A 10,433-nucleotide genomic window follows, 5' to 3' on the forward strand; every position below is an offset into this window, starting at 1 on the left:
CGACTAACTCGGTTTCCCAGATGGCCACGTAGCTGCGGCAAATGCGAAGGTGAGGGTGCGGCATAAGAGGTGGAGTTAAGTGAATAATACGACCTGTCTGATTGGCCGCATCAAGGTCATCTGATTCCCTAGTCGGGTCAAGTAGGGAAGACTACTGTTTTATAGTAAGTAAGTAAGTAAGTAAGTATTTTATTTACAGTAAGCAATATACAAAGCTCACTGCAGGGGCAGGGGCTAAAGGCAATCGAGCCTGACAAAGGTCCCTGTCCCTCCGCAGTTCGTGACAGCTCACACGCTTCGAGTTCAACACAGTCAAAAAAGGATTGCAGTACATCTGTTTCCGAAAAATGGACAACTAGCAACTTGCAAGAGTACACATAACAAATCACATAAACAAGAGAAAAATTTACATAACATCTTTAAATAATCGTACAGAAGAGGTTGTGCAAGCCAAAAAAATGCTGATACACAAAATAAATTCCAAGAATTAGAAACGTAGAATGCATGAGGATGCAATTAGACACCTTGGGTGCAGTGGTGTGTCCTGACGTGTTATGATATGTGCTCAGACATGTAGTGAGCTCAGACTTTCAAAGTGCTACCCCATCGAGTGTGCTTCCATATCTGGAGCCACTATAAATATGTAGAATAAACATTTTTTCTCTCGCTGTTACTCCCGGACGTACTCATCCCTTTGGCTGAAGGATCAACGGCCTAAACGCTACCCCGAGTCCCAAGAGCGCAGTTGTTATGACGCTCGCCTTCGAACCGTGGGTACACGGGTTCGAATCCTGCTTTGCCGAGGGCGTATATTTTGTTTTTATTTATTTATCGTTCAATTTCACTCGGGCACCGAGCGCAGACGCGCCAAGATGACGCCGCGGCGCATCCGCACTAGCACCCGGTTGATGGGAGCTCGGCGGAGGGGTGTCTGTGTGGCGTCGCCTGGTTGCCATGACTACGGCGCGGCAGTTTCGTGCCACACGCACAAATTACGGCTGGCTTAAACTGCGGAAGAAGATGACGACGCTTGAGCCAAAGCTAATGGTAATTTCGTGGGACACGCACAAATTACTGCAGGCTTAAACTGCACACACTAAGAAAAAAAAGAGTATCCCTTACTCTTTTCGAAGAGTCTGGACTTGTCACATATATGACACACTTTGGGGGAGACACCCGAACTCTCTTTCACCAGAGAGTCCCAAGACTATCTGTGACGTATACAAGGTGGTTACTTGACTCCTCGCGCACACTCTTTTCTAGTAGTCTCCTAGACCCTCTCAAGAGGGTTGCCAGACTACTGCTGAGGGAGTCTGTTAACTCTTCTAGATGAGTCAGACAACTCAAGATAAAGGGTCACATGACTATTGCTGAGGGAGTCTGTTAACTATTCTAGGTGAGTCAGACGACTCAAGATAAAGGGTCACATGACTATTCCTGAGGGAGTCTGTTAACTATTCTAGATGAGTCAGACGACTCAAGATAAAGGGTCGCAAGACCACTGCTGAAGGAGTCAGGTAACCATTCTTGACGAGTCTGATGACTCCATTAGTGTGGGTCGCGTTACCCCTAGTGCGTGCTGCAGGACTCTTGCAAACAGAGTAAACTAACTAATCCATGTAAGTCATTCCACTCTTGGCTGGCAGCGTCAAGCCGCTCTTCAAAATGAATCAAAAACTTTTGCCGACAGTGCAAAGTGACTATCGTGAAAACACAACATAGAATAGTAATGAATCCATAGCTAACCTGCCAAAAAGCACAAGGCAGGTTAGCAGAAAAAGTGAATATTCCATCACTCTTTGTTATTGTCTTCTGGAAGTGTCAAATGTATCAGTCAGCAGAGAATCACCATGAACACAAGACAGTTCTCTTTACTATTAAACTGGAATCAATGGCCAACCAAGACAAACAGTTTTAAAGAAACACCCAATATGCACCTTGCAGCTGCATGTGCATGACACTGCAATGTCACTCTGAACCATAATGACACCCCAAAATAGTATGTCACTCATACAAAAGTTCAATTCACCCCAACACAAGTCATAATTTCGTAATGTAAAAAGGTTCTTAAGCTAAACCTATTTCACTGTTCTCTCAGACGTATTTTTATTTAGAACTTAGGATATAACCTCCTATACAAATAAACTACACATAAAATATAACAAAGGGCTACACTGGTGCAAAAAGAACCAGATAAAGAAGTGCAATAAAAACAATATTCCAACTGAGATTACATAATCTATGCAGTACAAAATGCAGACAGCAACTGGTTGGCAATCGATAATCCAATTTAACAGTAAAAACAGCTGTCTTACCTTATGGTACTCTTGTTGACACTTTCCCCACACAACTAATGTGTGTTTCTTAGCTTGAGTTGAAAATTGATCTGAAAAACACCATATTAAACAGTTGTGCATCAATTTTATTCTTTCATACAATCTGCAATAGTGCATAAAATCTTAACCGACAATATTACAAAAAACACAGCAATATTTATGATAAACTTTTTATTTAAGTTGACATAAACATGTTTTTTCAGCACTAAGTTTTTTAAGACACCAACAATTTCACTGATTGCAATAAGCACTAATACAAGACTTACCATAAAGCAAACACACTGGCAAAATATGTAGCACAGTTAGCTGTATTTTGTTACGACAAAGATAGCGCATGAATGATGAGGACAAGGAAGGAAGCAGACCAGGTGATAACTAAACTGTACCCAGCTGCACACATGCAGCTGTAACAATACAATACACATGATGCATGAAGAGCCAAAAGACACATACAGAAAGTAGAGACGTGAGGAAGGCTTCTTTTACTCATCATAAGTCACCCTCTAAGAGCAGATTAGCTACCAGCTGTAATTTACTCTCAGTAAATGCATTAGGTTACACTAGGTGCCACATTTGCATGTCACTCATATAAAGTTCTTGTGATCTTGTCCTGATTTTTAACTTAGCAAGCATGACTGACTAACATAAAGCCTCCCTATGGCTTGGCACATAAAGAAAAAAAGGTTTTTATGGACACACGAGGTCACAGAAGGTTTACTGACACATAACACTAATTTTAAGTTCTTAAAGTCTTTGTGATTATCTACTACCAGCAGTCTTTTGTACAGTAAAACATCCACACAATGCACAGTAGGCAGCCAAGTATGAATGTCTGTTTTTTATTTCTACCTTTCTCTGGTGTCCCTTAAGGTAACATTGGTGTGAAGGCTGGTCTACTCAACGTATGTGTTCCCACACAAGAGGAGCAGATGATAAGCCACATTACTGGTGCATGAAATAAAACATTTTCTGTGCTGAACTATCCACAGCGCTTCCTATCTAGAGTTACATTTCACTTTGTTGTGTACTTTAGAAAATATGCTATGCAGTTCATTTGATGCCGAAAGCAACTCTCACACCTTAGGGGGATGTCGCATTTTCTTCTAACAGTATGCAAACTTTTCAATATACGGCTTGGTATTTTTGCTTGGTATTTTTATCCTTTCGTCGACCTTTAAATTTAGCCACTTTGCTACTTTTTTGCAGGTGCAGACAGACCATTGCACCAATGCTAAACTAAGAAAACACCAGAGCAAGGTAGAAAGAAAGAACAGATATTCATACTTTGGGTGCCCACTGTGCAATGGGTGGATATGTTTCAATGTACGACAAAACCCGACTTGGTAGATAAACATAACATCAAACATCAGAAAATTGAACTCGAAGCCTGCGATATTAGTAACTGGGAAAGTTATGTGTAAATTAACTTTTGTGAATCTCAGTGACGAAGAAACAGTTTTTAGAATTTGCGTCGAGGCAACCTACATCACTCATGCTCACAAAGGAAACAAAATAAGAACAAGCAAGATCACAAGAACTTCACATTTGCAACATTAAAATGAGACACCTCACATAACTGATTCATGTATTTACTGAGGATAAATTACATCTGGCGAATAATCTGCCCTTAAAAGATCACACGCAACGAGTAAAAGCCTTGGTGGCCATTACTTCTCTGTGGCATGTAGCTCTTCTGAGCACATGCACATTGTATGGTACATCTGTGTGGATGTAGCTGGGCACAGTTGTGAGTCAACGCCAATCCTGTTATGGTCCCACACTATCATCAATATGATTTACAATTAACAAATAGCCTAACTATCTGGTCTATCAGCAGTACTTTAAACAAGACATACAGATTACACTGTACATTGCTAAGTTAAAGGGCGAGTACATTATTTCAGATTTCAAGAAAGAGCTGCGGGGCAGAACAACTGCATAACACAAAAAATCTACAAATGACTAGTACCTTTATAACTAAATACAATGTACTAGCTCTTTCTTCAATGAATATCTCTATCACCAAGAACCATAGGCTGAAAAAATAATTGGCAAATATTTACCAAACAAGAGATTACAAGTGCGTGATAATTGCGAATGTCTTCTTAAGCAAAATCCCAACAATGAAAGTATAATTTAAGCAAGTAAACTTCAGCAGAATGCTGACATTGCATTATTGAAGCTAGTCAGTGCTGAACGTATGGTTAGTTTGTAAGAGAACTGAGATAGGCTGCCCTGAAATATTTGTTACCATACTTGGTGGAGCATGCTTTGTTGTTTCAGATATTACTTTGCCACAAAGCCTTTTGTAAGCCCTGTAGCACGGTTCTGTGTGGAACAGAAATCTATTCCCTCATTGCTTTTGGTGATGTGTTTCTCAGAACTGGCACTAGTCTATTTCTTACATAGTAGAAATTCTTATGCACTGCAATTCTAATGCTATGTTTGTTAGCAGAGATTGCTGCACTGTATTGAAGCAGTTATCTTCAATAATTAGAGGGAGTCACCGCTGAAACATTCAGTAGAACACACAATACAAAGATATGGATTCAACTTGTAAATGTTGAACAAAGTGATAGTCTTACTATCTGCATTTTAGGGAACTTTTTTTCCTCCTGTTAGGGCATATTCACAAAAGTTTTCGTATTGCACTTCTGGCGAATGCAGGAAAACTCAGTGCTTAACAGCAGCCCAAGGGAAGACAGCCCAGAGTAGCTTAGACAAGGGGACTTGCCTTCAACTTTGGGTCGCTATGTTATAGGTGACTATAGCAAGGGACACGTTTTGTTTATTAAATCTTGTGTTCAAGGGAGATGCTATTCGAAATGGTTATTTTTTAATTTTTTGTACTAGAGGTTTGAAAATTAGGCCATCTAGAGAGTTCTTCAAGCCGATTTTCGTATATGTTATTTTTGTTTAGCTGCTACATTTCTTCAGTTATGTCTTAAACAATGACACTATGTATAGTGATCTTTGCGGGCACTTTCTTCTGTATTAAATTTTCACAAAAAGCATTGTGCTAACTTGGCTCTTTGTAGATGGCAAAGTGCCGATATCTATCTAAACATGTAAACTTAGTGGGACTATGCAAGTAAAGCTCAGTACACTTTAATCATTTTTTCACAATCCCATGCAAATAACTGTGCACTTACCATTGTCCGATACTAACGAAATTTGGCATACATACTCTTCAAGGTATGTAGAATGCTAATATCTACTTGATATTGCAATATCTTTCAAAATTATTTAGTGTACCATTTTTTTGCATAGTTTCAACAATTTTACATGCTGTTTGGGTAGATATCGGCAATTTGTGGTCTACAACGAGTTGAATAAGATAAAGCACGATGATTCTTGTGAAACTGTTATATACATTAAGGTGCCCGCAGATACTTTGCCACTGTGTAGGACATAACTAAAAAAATATAGCAGCTACACAAGAACCACTGACATATTTAAAATCTACATATAGAACTCTATGCATCAGTTTTTTTTTCAAATCCCTGACAGAAATCATTTTAAAAAGTTGTTTCCAGCAGCATTTCACCTTAATAAGTGCTGCCAATGTATTCTACCCAAGCGTTATACAATGGCTTCAAGCAGACCGCAGGGAGTTTTAGAAATAACACACCAAAGTGTCTGCCTACAGAGCCCCATGTCCTACTTGCATTCCCTTGTTCTTTCTTGCTTTGTGTTGTATGCCACCATTTGCGTCCCTTAACATGGAGTGCTCCAAACCTGAAACACCCCATTACATTGAATTTTTAGCCTGCAAAGGAATGGAGTGCAAATAGGTGACATCAACTGAGTTGACAATAAACAAATATTTGTTCTCACGTTAATGAAATTGGTCATATAAAATATATCACAAATCTGGAAATGAATGCACAAAGAACTTAGCCGATTGTCATATTAGTGTCACGAACAAGATATTTCGATGTTTATGATTCTTAGTTTAATTCACTTCCCTCTAGTACACGGACTCTCAATGTAGTAGACTAACCCAGGCCTGGAAGGCAATATCTAAATCTGAAATAAAGACATACATCCCCCCACCACATGTCGGTGCTATGTCATCAGAAGAAGCGTGCATCTATAGGCATATAGTCTGTAAAATAATTATTACATGATCTGTACAATTACGCTTCCATTCATAAATTCTGAAAATTAGGAAATATATTTGTCATTCAAAGCACTGCTGTAAACCTTCATGTTGGAGAAATGCAATTCTTATAAGGTGTAACACAACCAATGTGTGCATGAAACCTACAGTACCGTTGGCATTCGTAAGTGTGGCAAGCCTATTTGCCACACTGACGAATACCAAGGGTACCATGTCTCACACGTTGTCCACCAGTGCCACTGGTATCATTGCACTGAAAGGAAGTAATATTATTAACACACTTATGATGGGCAGCCAGCTTTTCCTTCTATAATACCGGGGTTTTCACGCTCCTAGGTTCTTTCCTTTTTCAAAAATAATGGGTGCTTGAAATGAGTGCTCTATTTTGCTCTTGAATTTATCCTGCCGTAGAGCACTAGTTAAGTTAAATTTCTTGAACATTTTACAGCAGTGCAGATTAACAAATAAACAAAACATGATGTAAGTCAGCAGTTAAGAACCTATCAATTACATCATCATCATCATCAGCCTATTTTATGTCCACTGCAGGACGAAGGCCTCTCCAGTGCGATCTCCAATTACCCCTGTCTTGCGCTAGCCTACTCCACTTGCGCCTGCAAATTTCCTAACTTAATCATCCCATCTGGTTTTCTGCCGACCTCATGACTCCAATCAATTACATACACAAGTACAAAAGAACTACGAGAAACTGGGCATACATACGGATACAATAGCAGGAGATGATGCTAAGAATTCCAAGAGAAAGGAAATATTAAAAAGTCAGCACTAAAACACAACTTATAACAGGCGTATTTGCTACGAATCCTAAAGAGCAAACAGAACATCAAGCCCAGGGAACACTCCATGCCAATATTTGCTCATGATTCAGCAAGTGGGCACAGCTGGCGATGCTCTTTGGATAGATGGCAGCCGAGGTACAGCTGCGAAATAGGTGAAACATGTAGAAGGGTCACCAAACGTTGAATGCTGGGGCACAACAGGTTGCCTTGATCGCTGGCATCCTCTGACATCGACGCGTGAAGTCAGATTATGCGTCCTTTCCAAGAGGCCTGGCTCGAGTGTGTGGCACAGCTCGGGTAAAATTTCGCAGCAACCTGAAAAACAGAAGCCCACATCTATAAACACCAAAATATTCTTCCCCATAGGACAAATCTGAAGCTTACCATCTACATATAGCAGATAATGAATACAGACACAGGTCACCAGACTGAAGGTAAATAAATGTGCAAAAAGTATAAATAAATGTAAGGAACTGCTTATAGGATGGAATTCTTGTCATTTTGTCTTGCGTGAATCAATAATTTCACCTTAACGTAATGTCAAGTGTACATTACTTGGCCCTCCGTATTGCCCCTTTCTCTAAGAAGGCTATTGCATGACAACTGTCCCAACCTGGCACTCGACCATTTGGGATTTCCTTTTGAAAAATTGGAGGCCCTTCAGAACTGGTTTTGGCACGTAAAACCCCAGAAAGAAGAGGCCCTTCAATATCAGACAAATTATCATTTTGTGAAATATTTCTGGGTGAAAAATTTTTTACTGGTGTAAGTTCTATGTGAATTTTCTTCTAAGGCACCAAAAGGCATAACCAAGATACCGGTTTCTTCAATGTGAGAGCAGAACAAGTTTTCCTCAGGAGAATGAAGAGGCCTTAAACCTAAAATTGTATGCCTTGATCGATGGCTATTGTTCAGTTTATTATGGGCCGTTAAAAATGGGCAAAAAGGCCTATTTTTATTTTCAGAGAAATGGCTTCTAGCAAAAGCTGTAAACTAACGTGATCCAAGTGCTCCGGACATGCGCTGTATACACAACATGGTTTCAGAAATATATCTCATGCAGAAGCGCGCAAAGATGAGGAACTCGCAGAAAATAAGTTTTGGTGTATGTTTATCCGCAGGATGAACAATGAGGCGGTCCCAGTAAAAATATGCCAATTATCACTTCCGAGAGCACACTGTATTGCTTTCAAATTGATAAAGCTTTATCAAAGTAGTTTTTGTGTTAAGCAAGAAAAAAATGTATAAGTGGTCTCCACTAGTATCAAAATGTGCATCGTGGTTCATCTAATCCACATAGCCTTTTGGCGGCTAAAACAAATTGCGTGGACTTGAGCATTGCTGCACCAATAGTGGGGCATGGAATAGTGAAACTACTTCCAAGTTCATTGCTGAGTGACTACAAGCTAGTTCAGTCAAGAAGACACTGCTGGATTACATGTATTTTACCTGCATCTTGCTGTCGGCCATCGGCCTGCTTGGCATCTTCACTGAGGCTGCCAACTCTCTCGTGGACACAGTCAGGACAGGGTGGTGGCGGAAGGCAGGAGCAGGAGCCGGCAAGTTCTACCTGCAACAAGTTTGCACAAATGTTCTAAGTCCTACCATGCCGTAATTTACAAAAATACAGCAGTTGTCTATGTAACGTGGTTACCAATACAAATACAGGTAAACAGTTAGCTCCTACAACACAACTAGAGCCCCAACAATAACGAAGAAGTTATGTTTATGACGAAAAGCAAAGACGAAAAAGAGTGTGCAACCCAAACCTGAGCTCATGACATCAAGTGGTGTGCTAGTCAACTGCAAGCCTGCCAACTTAAAATGTCATTGTATATTGCTTAACCTGCATTAATCCAAGTTAAACATCTCTGAACATAAGTATATCATCAAACTAATTCAATTAACAAATTTCTATGTCATTAATGCAATAACGTGCAAGCTGCAAATGAAGCTGGCCAACCAGGTAATGCTAACAAAGTGCTTCTCTAAATCTCATTCTTGTTTTTCTGCCTGTCTTGGCTCTAACATTACAATACAGAAAAACTTTCACATTTTTGACATTTCACCCTGCTAATTTTTATTGCATAATGCATAATACTTCAACAAAAGCAATAATGGTTCCTTTTAACGGTAAATTGTGGTAGAACAAGGAATGTCGCTGGAGCCAACATGTCGACAAGAGGACTTGTCTTATTCTCCTTGTCGAGGAGGAGAATATTCTCCAGCAATGCTCCTTGTTCTATGGCTCTTCATCATTTGAAGTCTGTCTTCCTGTGTGTGTACATGTCCTTTCAATGTTGCGTTGCTGAAATTGTGATAACAGAGAATTAGTAATCATACCTAATGAGAAATTTTGGCTTGTTGGTAGATAACGACAGAGTAACTGCGCAACATTGATACACGGACAAAGGAGGCTTGTGTGTCTGTCTCCTCCAACCATATCTCATCCTTGAGCAATTACTGTCTCTCTATGTAAACGTATTACCGTTTGCACAATAATACTAAAATGAATAAGGCAGGAATGAGGACAAAAAAATTACAACAAATAGCATAATACTGCTAAGGAGATATGCCAAAGTGGCTGCTACGATTTCTCACCTATAACGTGCTGGATAAGATGGCTACTTCACGTGGCTGTTGCCGCTTCTTCAATATCTAAAATAAAATACATTTCAAAATTACAGAAATATGCAGGACAACAGCAGTAGAGTAGGAGATCACAACATTGTTTCTCCAAGAAGGTACACTAATCTTTGATACATGACAAATTTTTTAAAAATTAGTAGAATGCACCACATTTCATTAAATGTCATTCAACGCTGTCAGAGGTCCTTGGTACAAGAAAAAATATATTTCTGCATGGAAGCAGTAAAATAATACACAGAATTCTACTTTTACAACAAAATATCCTACAGCGATTAAGCCAACTACTTAAAACTACTTGTATGTACTTACTTACTAAAAACTACCTAGAACTACTTGTATGTACTTAAAAGTCTTATACATACAATAGCCAAGACAGGATTAACTTGGTTGGGTTCATAAGCAGCTCACTGGGAGGTACAACTTTGCAATGAACTCATTTCTGCTTGCCAAATATACAAATACCAATATATCTAACATAAAAATAAAAAGGAAAGAACCATTTTGCCATAAAACACAAGACCCAAA

General features: G+C 39.4%; 1 long non-coding RNA gene across 1 annotated transcript; it reads right to left on the reverse strand.

Annotated features, from left to right (window-relative positions):
* Window positions 1-1,781: 1,781 nt before the first annotated feature.
* On the reverse strand, window positions 1,782-10,000 carry LOC125945973 (uncharacterized). The gene is made up of 3 exons (XR_007467281.1): window positions 9,861-10,000; window positions 8,709-8,829; window positions 1,782-7,574 (listed from the first exon to the last, which is right to left on the reverse strand). It is a non-coding gene; the product is annotated as an uncharacterized LOC125945973 (long non-coding RNA).
* Window positions 10,001-10,433: the final 433 nt, after the last annotated feature.

This window comes from Dermacentor silvarum, chromosome 5, assembly GCF_013339745.2.
Source record: "Dermacentor silvarum isolate Dsil-2018 chromosome 5, BIME_Dsil_1.4, whole genome shotgun sequence".
NCBI lineage: Eukaryota > Metazoa > Arthropoda > Arachnida > Ixodida > Ixodidae > Dermacentor > Dermacentor silvarum.